This window comes from Leucopleurus acutus (assembly GCF_964270905.1).
Source record: "Leucopleurus acutus genome assembly, chromosome: 14".
Lineage (NCBI taxonomy): Eukaryota > Metazoa > Chordata > Mammalia > Artiodactyla > Delphinidae > Leucopleurus > Leucopleurus acutus.
The window spans coordinates 31,986,977-32,000,424 of NC_139156.1; the positions used below are offsets into that span (position 1 = coordinate 31,986,977).

General features: G+C 41.9%; 1 protein-coding gene across 15 annotated transcripts in view; it reads left to right on the plus strand.

The window, feature by feature from the left end:
• Positions 1-13,448, plus strand: part of SORBS1 (sorbin and SH3 domain containing 1) — a 239,490-nt gene that overhangs the window by 108,402 nt on the left and 117,640 nt on the right. The gene's annotated exons all lie outside the window — the stretch shown is intronic.

Genomic DNA, 13,448 nt, shown 5'->3' on the forward strand with positions numbered 1-13,448 from the left:
GTTGATGGGTGTCATTGCTTCCTACAGGCTGCCAGGCTGTGTGTGATCTAATTCAGCTTAACGTCCCCTGGGAACCCTCTATAGAGAAGTTAATATTGTAAGTACTACAGGGATATTTTAAACATTCATAAAGGGGTGTATTTGTCAGCATGTCCCCTGATCTTTCCCAGGTGAGTCTTGAAGCTTGGCATCCTCTTGGCTGTCGTATTCCTACAGTGGAGGGCAGTCCATAAATGCTCTTTCGTGCTGTCTTTAGCGCCTCATCAGGGTTTCAAGGCTATTAGTCTTCTCAACTACAATGTAAGGTCTCTGAAGACAGGCACCATCTCTTATCTTGGTTGATAAATTTGATTATTACCACAGCTGGATAAAAATGCCCCCTGAGATTATCCATCTCTCTCTCTTTTTTCAAATATTTATTTGTTTGTTTATTTATTTATTTAGGCTGCGCCGGGTCTTAGTTGCGGCATGCAGGATCTTCACTGCAGCATGAGGGATCTTTAGTTGTGGCATGCAGACTTCTTAGTTGCGGCATATGGGATCTAGTTCCCCGACCAGGGGTTGACCTGGGCCCCCTGCATTGGGAGCTCAGAGTCTTACCCACTGGACCACCAGGGAAGTCCCCTATCTCTCTTTTTAAGGTGTGTCTATTCTCTTAACAACCTTCATATAGGGGCATCTTGCTTCTGGCAGGGACTGTGCTGTGCCTCTTCGGGTGAGGATCATGGACTGGAAAGAGCCTGGGTTTGGGAGCCAGAACCAGGATCTTTCCTACTTGCTTCTGCAAGACTCTTCAGTGAGTCTTTTCACTTCCATTGAGGCTGTTTTTTAATTTGCAAAATGGGTATGGGAATCTTATAAGGGGTTCTCAAGATTAGAAATGATGTAGGTAAATGGCTGGTTCACAGTCAGCATTTAGGAAATGAAGAGGTGTTCATCTCTCTGTTCTGAAGCCTGTGCACAGGACCTTGCATAGAATGCATGCACAGTAAATGGATCTTGAATTAATGGTGGTTCCTTGAGACCTGGCCTTAGAGAGCAACTCTGAAGTGTCTTAAAATATGTTTTTATGAAGAGTGTCCTCCATTGCCTGATTTTGCATAGGAAGGCAGAGCCAGAGATGGATTTCTTGGTTTTTAGATGCTACTTCAGTTTTTAAAGCCTGACGTTTTATACAGGTAAGTATTGGTAATATCAACTTCATGATAAGATACGCAGTGATTATATTCATCAGTCTGTTAAAGCAATAAAAGGATAACAGGACTAGACTATGTTTAGTGGTCGCTAGAATACGTTTCCTCGTTTGCTTTTATAACAACACTTTACAATATTTCATATAGATTTTAAAATTTAGAAACACCTTATGGAATTAGGTGTTGTTCGTTTCTTTTTGTAGGAGGAAACCGAGGCTGAGAAACTAAGGGCCTTCCCAATTTGCAGCCCTGATAGAGTTTGGTTTCAAACCCAGTTCTTCTGACTCTTTTTTTTTTTTGCGTTACGCGGGCCTCTCACTGTTGTGGTCCCTCCTGTTGCGGAGCACAGGCTCCGGACGCACAGGCTCAGCAGCCCTGGCTCACGGGCCCAGCCGCTCCGCGGCATGTGGGATCTTTCCGGACCGGGGCACGAACCCGTGTCCCCTGCATCGGCAGGCGGACTCTCAACCACTGTGCCACCAGGGAAGCCCCTGCCTCTTTTTTTGTAGTGGTTTTGCACAGCCACTAAACACATATAGAAACCGTTAGCACAGTATATTTTTCTCCATCCATTTACTTTTAATCTGTGTCTTTATATTTAAAGCAGTTTTCTTACAACATAAAATTGGGTCTTGTTTTTTGATCCACTCTAGTAATCTCTCTTAATTGGTGCATTTAGACCATAGATGTTCAAAGTGATTATTGATATAGTTGGATACACATATAGCAGCTGAAGTCAGAAATGTGTGTGTGTGTGTATAAAATGTTTATTAATACATAAATGTATAATAGATGCCAACTGATTTCTAGGTCATCTGGTCTGAGAAATAACATAGATTAAAAAAAAGCCAAAAACTTTTTATTGAATGCTTGCTATGACCTTGGCACTATATTGAATATTTTTAGTGATTTTAGCATAGTTGGAAGAAAACTCATTTCAGAAATTTGCACTGTATTTTCAGATACTTGGCTGTAGCTTTTATACCTGATAAACTTAAATTGCCTAAAGTTAGTGCAAAATACAATTAAAAGAGAAAAGTAGCTAAAGTACTGCAATTTACTGAGTGATGAATGGAAGTCGGTGTCTCACATATATTGCCATTAAGCATCAAGGATCTGACGCAGTCCTCAGCTTCCAAGGTCTGGGTTCAGGGAGTATTGATTCTGGGCCTGACTATGTGTTCCACTTCAGTTATTAAACAAATGCTGCTGAGAATAGAGGTTTTCTCAGAAAAGATGATGTTTTCAGTGTTTCTATTGGCTGTTTGCTAGGTTAGTATACTTTCAGTAAAATTTCAGAACGTCTTAAGGAAAACAAGCAATTCCTGAATAAGCTAGTATTATGAATTGAGGTATTTATGTATTTGCAAAAGACCCAGAGTCTTTTTACTGAATGGAACTTCTGTTCCCTCATTCCTCAGCGTGGTATGGGCCTGTACTGCAGATGTCTGTATGATATACGATGTGGTAAATATGTGGCCTTAGGAATTTTGTGGTTTAAAAGAAAAGTTGAGAGGGAATTAGGGATTTTCTAGAAGCGTGGACACCTCTCCTGCCATATCAAACCCACACTTCTTTCCCGTGCTCAAGCTCTAAAAGACCCTTTTCAGCTGTTTAAGATTTTTTTCAGCCACCCACAGTGACTTCTTAGTCTCTTTACCGGTAGCCTATGGTTCAACCTTGAGTCTCCTGAGAATTCAAAATGCCTTCATTCATGCTTTCTCTACGGGTAGACATTGTGTAGTAACTACTTCAGAAGAAAGACGTCATCTGTATCCTGGGCTTGCCTTTATTATTTTGAGGTTGCGTGTTTACAATTTAAACAGAGCTAAGATGTTTTGCTGTTATCTAACGAATTTGGGCACCTGCCCTTGTTTCAGTCATCTAGGCTTCCTAAGTGGAGGGTTTCCAGGGTACCGGATGCTGTAGTTAGACAGCTTTGTTTTGGTTCTGTAGACACAGCCATATTTGGGAAACACACACGTGGGCCGGTTTTTGTATTTAAGACTTGTCTTGGTTAACAATGCAGGCTTAAGAAACTGTGTGTGCCCAGAGTTGTACATATAAAGAGTTTGAGGAGCTCAGGTCTCTGGAATGCCATGGAATCAGGTTAGGAGCAGGGAATTGGCAGCGAGCAGGCTTTGGGAGTAGTGGGGTACTGTGTGTGTTGTCACCTGGCAGCCCCTGTGGACTATTTTAAGATGAAACGTTTTGGTGTAATTGCTTCTTTAGGAAATCTAGCTGAACATTCCAGTCACTTTACTGCCTCCCTTGTCCTCATAAGGAACTGCATGGGAGTAGTTCGGCTTCATTAAACAAAAGCAATCACTGGCAATTAATGTTGCAATTCCATATTTGGGGTATTTGTTATGGGTCCTGAGAAAGATTGCATCATGTGGGGCTGCCATGTTCTAATGGACAAGACTGTTAGTGGCTTTTTTTTTTTTAGCTTGTCTGCTAGAATTTGCTCTTTAAAGTTCTGAAGATTACACAATTGCATATCAAATGCCAGGGAAAGATTAAAAAACAACTTCCTTTCATTAAAAAATAAGTGTATTATAATCACATTATAGGCAATTTGGAAAATAGAAATGAAATTTAAAAGTTACCTGTAATTCCATGCTACCATATCATTATGAGAATTTGGGCATATTTCCTTTGAAGTATGTACACATGTTTCGGTTTTTACATATTTATAATCAGAAACGTCACACAGAACTACATCCTGCTTTTTATTCACCTAATCTCATAAGAAGTGTTTCCCCATGTTGTACGGTCTACATAACCATTGTCTTCATAACGGTTCAGTCCACCCACGGGGTGAGTGGCCATGTAATTGGCCCCCTGTCACTGAACACAGGAGTGTTTCTAGGTTTTTACTATTAACAAAGTTGAGGTAAACATCTCTGTCTACGTAGCTTTATTGTCATTTGGTGTTCTTTCTTTGAATTGGATTCCCCTAAAGCACAAAGGGTGTGAGCTATATTAAGTCTTGATGTGCTATGCTGAAAACAGTGGTAACAATTTACAGGGTCAATGACTGTAGGAAAATGTCAATGTCTTTGCATTTGACCACACTGAGCGTTAGTGCTTTTAAATTTGTGGACTAACTTAAGAAGTGGGAAAAATGGTTGGCCATTATTTGAATCTTCTTTTTAAACTAATCAGGTTAAGTGAACATTTTTCTCAGATTTGTTTGCCTTTTTTCTTGGAATTTCTTCATGCCTTTAACATTTTTTTCTTGGCAATAAGTATTGAGTACACTATAAAACAAGGATATTAATCCTCTCTATTATGTTTGCTGTAAACCATGTGTTGTAGTACATAACTTGTAATCATATATTATCTCCGAAATTCTGTTGTCTGACGCTCAAATAATTTTGCATGTATAAAACTTGAAACTCTTTTGGGCTGTGTTTTCTTATTGGCAATTTTGTTGGCAGAATCAACTTTGCATGTTTATTTAAAGACTTCATTTAAGTATAAAAGGGAAAAAAAAAACATTGCAGGTTTATCGGTAGCTAACTTTCCAACTCCGGATCTTGCTTGGCCTGTCTCTGGCAAGGGCCTGAGATGAGAGTGTGATGACTTTAGTGGGAGCTTGGACATGGGATTTCTGAATTCTGTGATTATTAAATAAGTCTTATTAAATGAATTCCTTATCATCATGACTTTCAATAGTGATTAAAAAATAAAACTAAACCAAAATTAAAATCTTCCGTTTTTGTTGGGTTGGTGGATCTGGTGACTGGGATTGGCCTTAATGTTTGGGGAGGTTTGGGAGAGGGCATTAGTGGGAAGTAACAATGAGATTAAAGACTTGGAAATGGGAAATCTTGTTCAGGACTCAATAGGAATGACAAATATGATACACATGGAGTTTAGGGCTTATTGATACCTGGTGGAGATGAGACTGGAAAAGGAAGTGGGACTTCATTTTACAGAGCCTTATGGTATTTTAAGGAATTTGGACATTTAGACCAATGTTTCCCAAAGCATGACATTTAAGGTGATTTTAGAAGGTGTGACGTTGAACACTTAAAACATTTTAGTATTTATTCATTCCTTGATTCTCTCTTCTTGCAGAATTTATTCCTCTTCTTTCTATGCTCCTGTAACACTTAGGTCAGATCACTAGCAGAGGGTTACCCATCATATTATATTAAATGGGACATGTCTGTTGTCCTACAGCTCCGTGGTGGCCTCAAAGATGGCAAATGTCCAATTCACGTTGGTTTCCTGTGGGCCAAGCACTATTCTGGGTGCACAGTAGGTGCTAAAGTTATGCTGTTGGAATGGTATCATCAGGCCTGTGTTTTACGTACCTTATTCTCTCCTGGGAGGTTTGCTGCCTTTTTTCCTTTTTCCCTGTACCGCCCAGCCAACCCTTCTGAGTTTATAGGGGCCCCGCAGATTTTTTTTCTCCAGTGAAATTTGACCGAGGAACTCTTACGCTGCTAAAGTCAGAACGTGTCAGGACACGGGCTATAGGGTGATTCTGAGGCTTATTAGGACATTGTAATTGTCTGGGAATGAGGTGGTGGAATAGAATGGTGAGTGTGAGGATGGAAAAGCAGAGCTGGCTGGGTTGTGTGAGTCATGAAGGCAGAAGAATTGACAAGACTAGGCAGGTGGCAAGGGAATGAGGAGACAGACATTCACCCCACCAGTACTGATTGGGTGCCTGCTCTGAGCTAGGCACCATACTAGACAGTAGGATACAGAGATGATCAAGACCCTGCCCTGCTGGAGGGGCCTCACTGTCTAGTGAACTTGATTGGCGGAGGGGAATCCAGGAAGGCAGGGTGGGAAAACATGAGTAATGGACTTGGCCAGTAATCTTTGTAACTGATTATCAGAACACTTTGCATTGTTCGGTGAGTAACAGGGTGATATCAGAAGGTTATAAGGGGGAATTGGCACTGGCTAGTTCATGAATTGGCTGGGGATGGTTGCTTCTCATCTGGAATTCAGTGTTCATTGCCAAGACACAAAGGCTGAAGGTGCCCTGAGGAGGAAGAGGGATGAGAGGCTGAGTAATATTCCATTGTGTATATGTGCCACCTCTTCTTTATCCATTCCTCTGTTAGTGGACATTTAGGTTGCTTCCATGTCCTGGCTATTGTAAATAGTGCTGCAATGAAATAATGCCATTTGCAGCAACATGGGTGGACCTAGAGATTACCATACTGAGTGAAGTAAGTCAGACAGAGAAAGGCAAATATCATATGGTATCGCTTATATGTGGAATCTAAAAAAATGGTACAAAGAAACTTATTTACAAAACAGAAATAGTCACAGATGTAAAAAACAAACTTACGGTTACCGGGGGGGGGGGGGAAGGGGGGAAGGGATAAATTGGGAGATTGGGATTGCCATATACACACTACTATATATAAAATAGATAACTAGTAAGGACCTGCTGTACAGCACAGGGAACTCTACTCAATACTCTGTAATGACCTATGTGGGAAAAGAATCTAAAAAAGAGTGGTTATATGTATAGCTGATTCACTTCGCCATACAGCAGAAACTAACACAACACTGTAAATCAACCATACTCCAATAAAAATTTAAAAAAAAAAAAGAGGGATAGGAGGGAAAGTGGGCTTAGTAGACGGAATAAAGAGCAAGACTAAGGGAAACTTCCTGAATCCGTTTTTGCACCTAAATAATAAGGGGATGGATTAGATTTCTGGTTTATGAATTTTTTGTGGCCATACAACCCGTTTATCCAAGGAAAGCTCAGCGAGTATAAATGAATGAAATCGATAAAAGCACAGCTGCCCCGTTAGCCTGAGGGGGCTCATGGAACTTTCTTCCAAACAGGTGGAAAACCATGAAAAGGGGCTAGGTAACCTGCACGGATTCTTCTGGTTCTAATAGTCCAGGTGAAATCTTCTAGGAAGTGAGCATGCAGTTGGAAAGGAATGAGGACCCAGCTCAGGGTCCTCTAGCCCTTTAAACTCCTAGAAGAACTGCAAAGATCCTGTTCTAGAAGGAAGAGTCTCATGGCTCAAGGTAAACCAGTCCACAGTGACGTTTACAAATCAGGACCAGAAAGTGCTTGGGAGGAGGAAGGAGTTAACTGTCTTAATTTCAGTGGCAAGGTCAGTGAGGCCCCGACCACTGCAAAAACTGTTGCGCTTGGCCATGTGTGTGCACTGGAAACCTTTCTGAAGGCCATTTTAGATAACTGGTTAGAACGGAAACCACGTTGGAGGGATTCCAGGAGGAAATGGGAGGATGTGGGGGATGACCTATTGCTCCCTCTCCAGAAGCATCGGTCTTTCCACAGAAACCGTGGGCTTGTGCTGTTCTGAGCCCCCAGCTGTGTCATGGGATTCCAGGCTGAACTTAATGTCAGGGTCGAGTTTATCCTAACTTCCTCCCCTTGAAAGGAAGTGTTAGCGACTCAGTGTTTATCCCTTCTAGTTTTCTGAAGAGCCTTCTGCATCCTCTCCAATAATGCAGAGAGTGCATTCGAAGAGAAACGACATGATTAGAGATTGAGAAGAAGATGAGCTGTCAAAAAACTGCAGAAACATACCTTTGCCGGTGGATCAGCAAAGTATAATGCAATAAGGCCAAGCATGTATTCTGGGGCTTTGTGAGCTGTACCTATTCTTTTCAAGCCACTGGAAGTAGCTGCAAATATATATGCATATGTATATGTGTGTGTGTGTGTGTGTGTGTGTGTGTGTGTGTATCAGGTCGGCAGATTGGATTTCAAAGCTAGAGTATAATCAGGGTCTGGTCGAATGGGGAGCTAGTTTCCTGTAGGCAGCTACAGTGGAGATAAGGAGGATCTTGGTTATTTTGAAGGTAAGACTTGAAAGTTAGGTTCCGAAGGCTAAATAGAGATGAGGACAAAGTTCCTGACTGAACACCCACCCACTAAATGCTCAGTCCTGAGGATGACACAGCGTCTCCCTTCCAGAATCTTACAATTGTGTGTGTGTGTATGTGTATTTGGGAAGAAGCAATGGAGGCAAAACACCGTAGGTCATAGGGGAGGCTGGAGCATGCTGAGTGGGAGGTCAACCAGGGACTCATTCTCTTCCAAGAATCTTTGCTGGACCTTGAATTTATTTTTACAGACAAACTCAATTCCTCCCTTGTCCTATATCCCTGAATCATCCATATAAGGAAGGACCTTCTTTCCTTCCCCAATAAACAACCCATATTTAGTTATTGGATTCTATTTCAGCTGGGAGCATGAGCAACTTTTGCTTTTTGGTAATTATTCACTCTGTGTCAGCGAGACTTATCAGAATTATAGGGTTGTGGAATTAGAGAGGGACCGTGCAGAACCGTTACTTAATCTGGATGCATTCTTAACAAGACTGGCTACTTCACATCTTGTTCTTTTGGTGGAATGTCTGTTGATGCTGTGGTGTTCTGACCAAGTTCGGTAGGTCTTGACAGCCCGAGGGGTGCAATGGCAGCTTGAGCCTAGCTGGCCCACCCAAACCGTGACACTGTAGGTTCCTGCAACCCGCCGGGGGATTGCTGCCCACTTGTAGTGGTCCAGTTTTGCCACTAGGTGGCACTGTTCGTCTTTTTTGGCTTTTAACCAAAGGCACCTGCCTCCTTTGGAGGGGACTTGGGGGAGAAATTATAAAGATGTGCCATCATGTTCTCAACCAACTCAAACTCTTTACAGCTTAGTTTTTAAATAAATATTAAGTGTCAGAAATTTTTATGTAAAATAAACTCTCACGTTTAACATATGATGGTAATACTTGTACTATCTCTAAATAAACTGCGGGCATTAGACTGTGACTTCTGAAGCTTTCAGCGTTCTCTGGTCAGACTCAGTTTGTGCAGCTTCCTGATTGCATCCCCGCCGCCCTGGCTCTCAGCTCTTCAGGTTGTAGAGACAAAACCGTTTGCTGAGCCACTTGGGATTCCCCTCTGGACGGCCTTATTCAGGAGAGAGGAATGAAGATTCTCCTCTCCCACTGAAACCTTTGGGGCTCCCTCGTCCCCCTCTCCTTGTGCTGCTCAAGATGCCTTGGTTGCAAACGACCAGACATGGCCTCTGGTTGACTCAGAATGAAAGGGGGATTTATTGGCGAGATCTCAGGTAGTTCAGAGTTTACAGGAGGCAGGCGAACCACACTCAGAACAGGCAGAAATTCAAAGAGGCTGAGATGGATGGACTCAGAGCCAACACCAGGCCCCGGAAGAGTCTGGATAAGGTGTCACTGCTGTTGCAACCACCGCCGAGGATGGGACACTGGGCACCGTCCTCAGCACAACTGCCACGGCCACAGTTTTTATTTTGATATTACTTTAAACTACCCCCTGCTTTGTGTCACCTGCTGCCCATTTAAACAACCAAGTGAGAGCATGTAACAGGACCTACTACCGAAAAAGTCTATGTGTGCAGAGCTGGTACCCACCTAGGCATTGTCATTGCCGCCTACTACATCATACATGTTCTTCAAGTACTGGAATAGTGTCCTACCACCCTGGGCCCATTCTCCTTCCATCTTTTCGCAATCCAACCACTAAACAGTAAAACACCTGGCCTGGGGAGGGGCCCCCCCGCAGAGAGCTCTACACCTGGCATCCACTCTGGTTGGTGGATGTTTGTAGTAAAGTGATGGTTAGTATTTGGGATACTATCCCTGCCCATATGTACTTTAGGTCACTTTGTAAGTAAGGGTAGTGCTGACATCTAGAAATTACTAGTGTCTGTATTGAGAAATATATAAAATGTGCAAAGGGTGGCCGACATATGACAGATGGTGAAGACATCACGTGCGAGTTGAGGCGTCCTTTTTGTTTGCTTTATAAGACATTTCCATTCGTTTCTTCCCCGGCCTAAGAATGCTGTTGTGCTATGTACTTATTTTTTTAATTGAAGCATAGTTGATTTACAATGTTGTTGGTTTGAGGTGTACTGCAAACTGATTCAGTTTTATATATATATATGTATGTGTATGATGTATATAATATATATATACTTTTTCAGATTCTTTTCCATTATAGGTTATTATAAGATACTGAATATAGTTCCCTGTGCTATACAGTAGGTCCTTGTTGTTTAGCTGTTTCTTATCTATTTTAGTGTGTATCTGTTAATCCTAAATTCCCAATTTATCCCCCCCCCCACCCACTTTCCCCTTTGGTGACCATAAGTCTGTTTTCTATGTCTGTGAGTCTATTTCTGTTTTGTAAATAAGTTTGTATCATTTTTTTTAGATTCCACATATAAGTAATATGATATTTGTCTTTCTCTGACTTAGTAAAATAATCTCTAGGTCCATCCATGTTGCTACAAGTGGCATTATTTCATTCTTTTTTATGGCTGAGTAATACTCCATTTATGTACTTATTTTTAAAATTAAGACAAACTCTACAGAGGGAGCTGGTAAATGAATTATGGAACGTTACAGCCATTAAAATGATGACTGTAAAAATCCAGAAAAATGTTCATGAAATATTTAATTTGAGAACTAGAACACAAAGCTGTCCAGACATTGTTTACAACTATGTAAATGCTATTTATACAGATAAAGGTTAGAAAGTATTGTAAAAAAAGAAAAATATTAAGATAACTTCACTGTTGGAAGTAAGTCAGAAAGAGAAAAACAAACACCCTATGCTAACACATATATATGGACTCTAAAAAAAAAAAGGTGGTTCTGAAGAACCTAGGGGCAGGACAGGAATAAAGACGCAGATGTGGAGAATGGACTTGAGGACACGGGGGGCGGGGAGGGTAAGCTGGGACGAAGTGAGAGAGTGGCATGGACATATATACACTACCAAATGTAAAATAGATAGATAGTGGGAAGCAGCTGCATAGCACAGGGAGATCAGCTTGGTGCTTTGTGTCCACCTAGAGGGATGGGATAGGGAGGGTGGGAGGGAGGGAGACGCAAGAGGGAAGAGATATGGGAACATATGTATGTGTATAACTGATTCACTTTGTTATAAAGCAGAAACTAACACACCATTGTAAAGCAATTATACTCCAATAAAGATGTTAAAAAAAAAGATAACTTCAGTGTTGAAATGAAAACATTTCTATAGTCGTGCTTTAAAAGTTAAATAAATAAAACCTTAGCATAATTATTTAAATGATTTAAAAAATAAAACATTTGGATGCTATCCTGACATCCGTTTTGGCCCTGGGAGGCAAACGAAAGTATCATAAAACCAGGATAGGAAACCACCCGGGCATATGGAACACAGCGGGTTGTGTTCTTAACTGAAAGAACAAATGTTTCCACAGCTTAGAGAACAATCTGAGGGGCTGTTGAAGGTCACGGGTAGTCTCAGGTGTACTTGACAGTGACAGAGGCAAACTTACGGCTGATTTGGGCTGGAGAGAAGGACCTAGAATGATTTCCTTTTTGCCCCCAGCTTCTATTCAGTCAATTCCAAGGACAGTTAACAAGACAACCACCCAGAAAGGAAACTGGTGCCTGACTTCAGTGTTAAAAAGGAGACTAAAGCGTGTCTCTTGGTGCAGACCCTCAGACCATACCATGACCTTAATACAGAATTCATGAACCGGGGAGTTGATATCTTCTACATCATTGCTTTTCACACTTGAAAGTACCTAGGGACCAGCTGGGAAAATACAGATTCTGATTCAGTTGGTGTAGGGTTGATTCTGCATTTCTCCTTTTTTTTTTTTTTTTTTTTGCGTTACGCGGGCCTCTCACTGTTGTGGCCTCTCCCGTTACGGAGCACAGACTCCAGACACGCAGGCCCAGCGGCCATGGCTCACGGGCCCAGCCGCCCCGCGGCACGTGGGATCTTCCCGGACCGGGGCACGAACCTGTGTCCCCTGCATCGGCAGGCGGACTCTCAACCACTGCGCCACCAGGGAAGCCCTTCTCCATTTTTTAGTAAGTTCCCAGCTGCTGGTCTGCAGACCACATGTTATATAGTAAGGTTCTACAGCTCATGAAGACTTACTTTTCAGGTTGTCCTTCAGATGTGTTTAGCTAGACCTTACTATTTAAAACATGTGCAAGACTTGTACCTTGAAAGCTACAAGACATTGCTGAGAGAAATTAAAGGGGACCTGCATAAAGGCAGAGAGTTCATTCTCATGAATTGGAAATTCAGTGTTGTTAAAATGTTAATTTCCCCCCAGATTCATACATAGATTGAACAGGAACCCATTCAGAATTCCAGCAGGCTTTTTTTTGTTTTGGTGGAAACTGGTAAGATGACTCTAAACTTTTTATGAAAATGCAGAGGACCTGGAAGAACCAAAATGATTTTGAAAAAGAATGAAGTTGGAAGACTCATACTACCCGATTTCAAGACTTACTATAAAGCTCTAATCATCAAGACAATGGATTAGATAAAGACAAATAAATGGAACAAAGTCCAGAAATGGACACACACGTATATGGCCAGTTGCTAAATTGTGTTATGCTAAGTGAGAGAAGCCAGGTACAAAAGATTACGTACCATATGATACCATTTATGTAAGATTCTAGGACTTCCCTGGTGGTGCAGTAGTTAAGAGTCCGCCTGCCGATGCAGGAAACACGGGTTCGATCCCTAGCCTGCGAAGATCCCACATGCCGCAGAGCAACTAAGCCCATGAGCCACAACTACTGAAGCCTGCGTGCCTAGAGCCCGTGTTCCACAACGAGAAGCCACTGCAGTGAGAAGCCCGCACACTGCAACAAAGAGTAGCCCCCGCTCGCTGCAACTAGAGAAAGCCCGTGCGCAGCAATGAAGACCCAATGCAGCCAAAAAAAAAAAAAAATTCTAGAAGAGGTAAAACTATAGTGACAGTAGCCAGTGGTTTTGGGGGACTTCAGATGGGACCATATTAAATGAGAGGGTTACTGTTTGCATATCAGTGAGTAAGTGGACTGCATTCCCACCTCAAAGCAGTAGAGTGTAGTTCCTAAGTGCCTGGGCTTTCAGGTCGGGCTGTCTGCGTTCCAGAACCAATTCTGCCACATGGGCAGCAAGCTGTTCGCCTCTCTGTGCTTTGGTTTCCTCATCTGTGTAAACTAATACAATGCTGGTTCTTACCTTATAGGGTCCTTGTGAGGATCACATGAATTAATATATTTAAAGCACCTAGAACATTTTCTTGAGCATAATAAGCTATATATAATCTTATTATTACTCTCCAATAATCAGTTTGTGTTGTGATTTTATCTCTCTGTCCTAAAACTTGGTTCTTTCCTTCACCCTCTCCTTGATCCACATGGACTCATGTAACTTGAGGTTCTTAATAGAATATTATAGGTGGAAGGGATC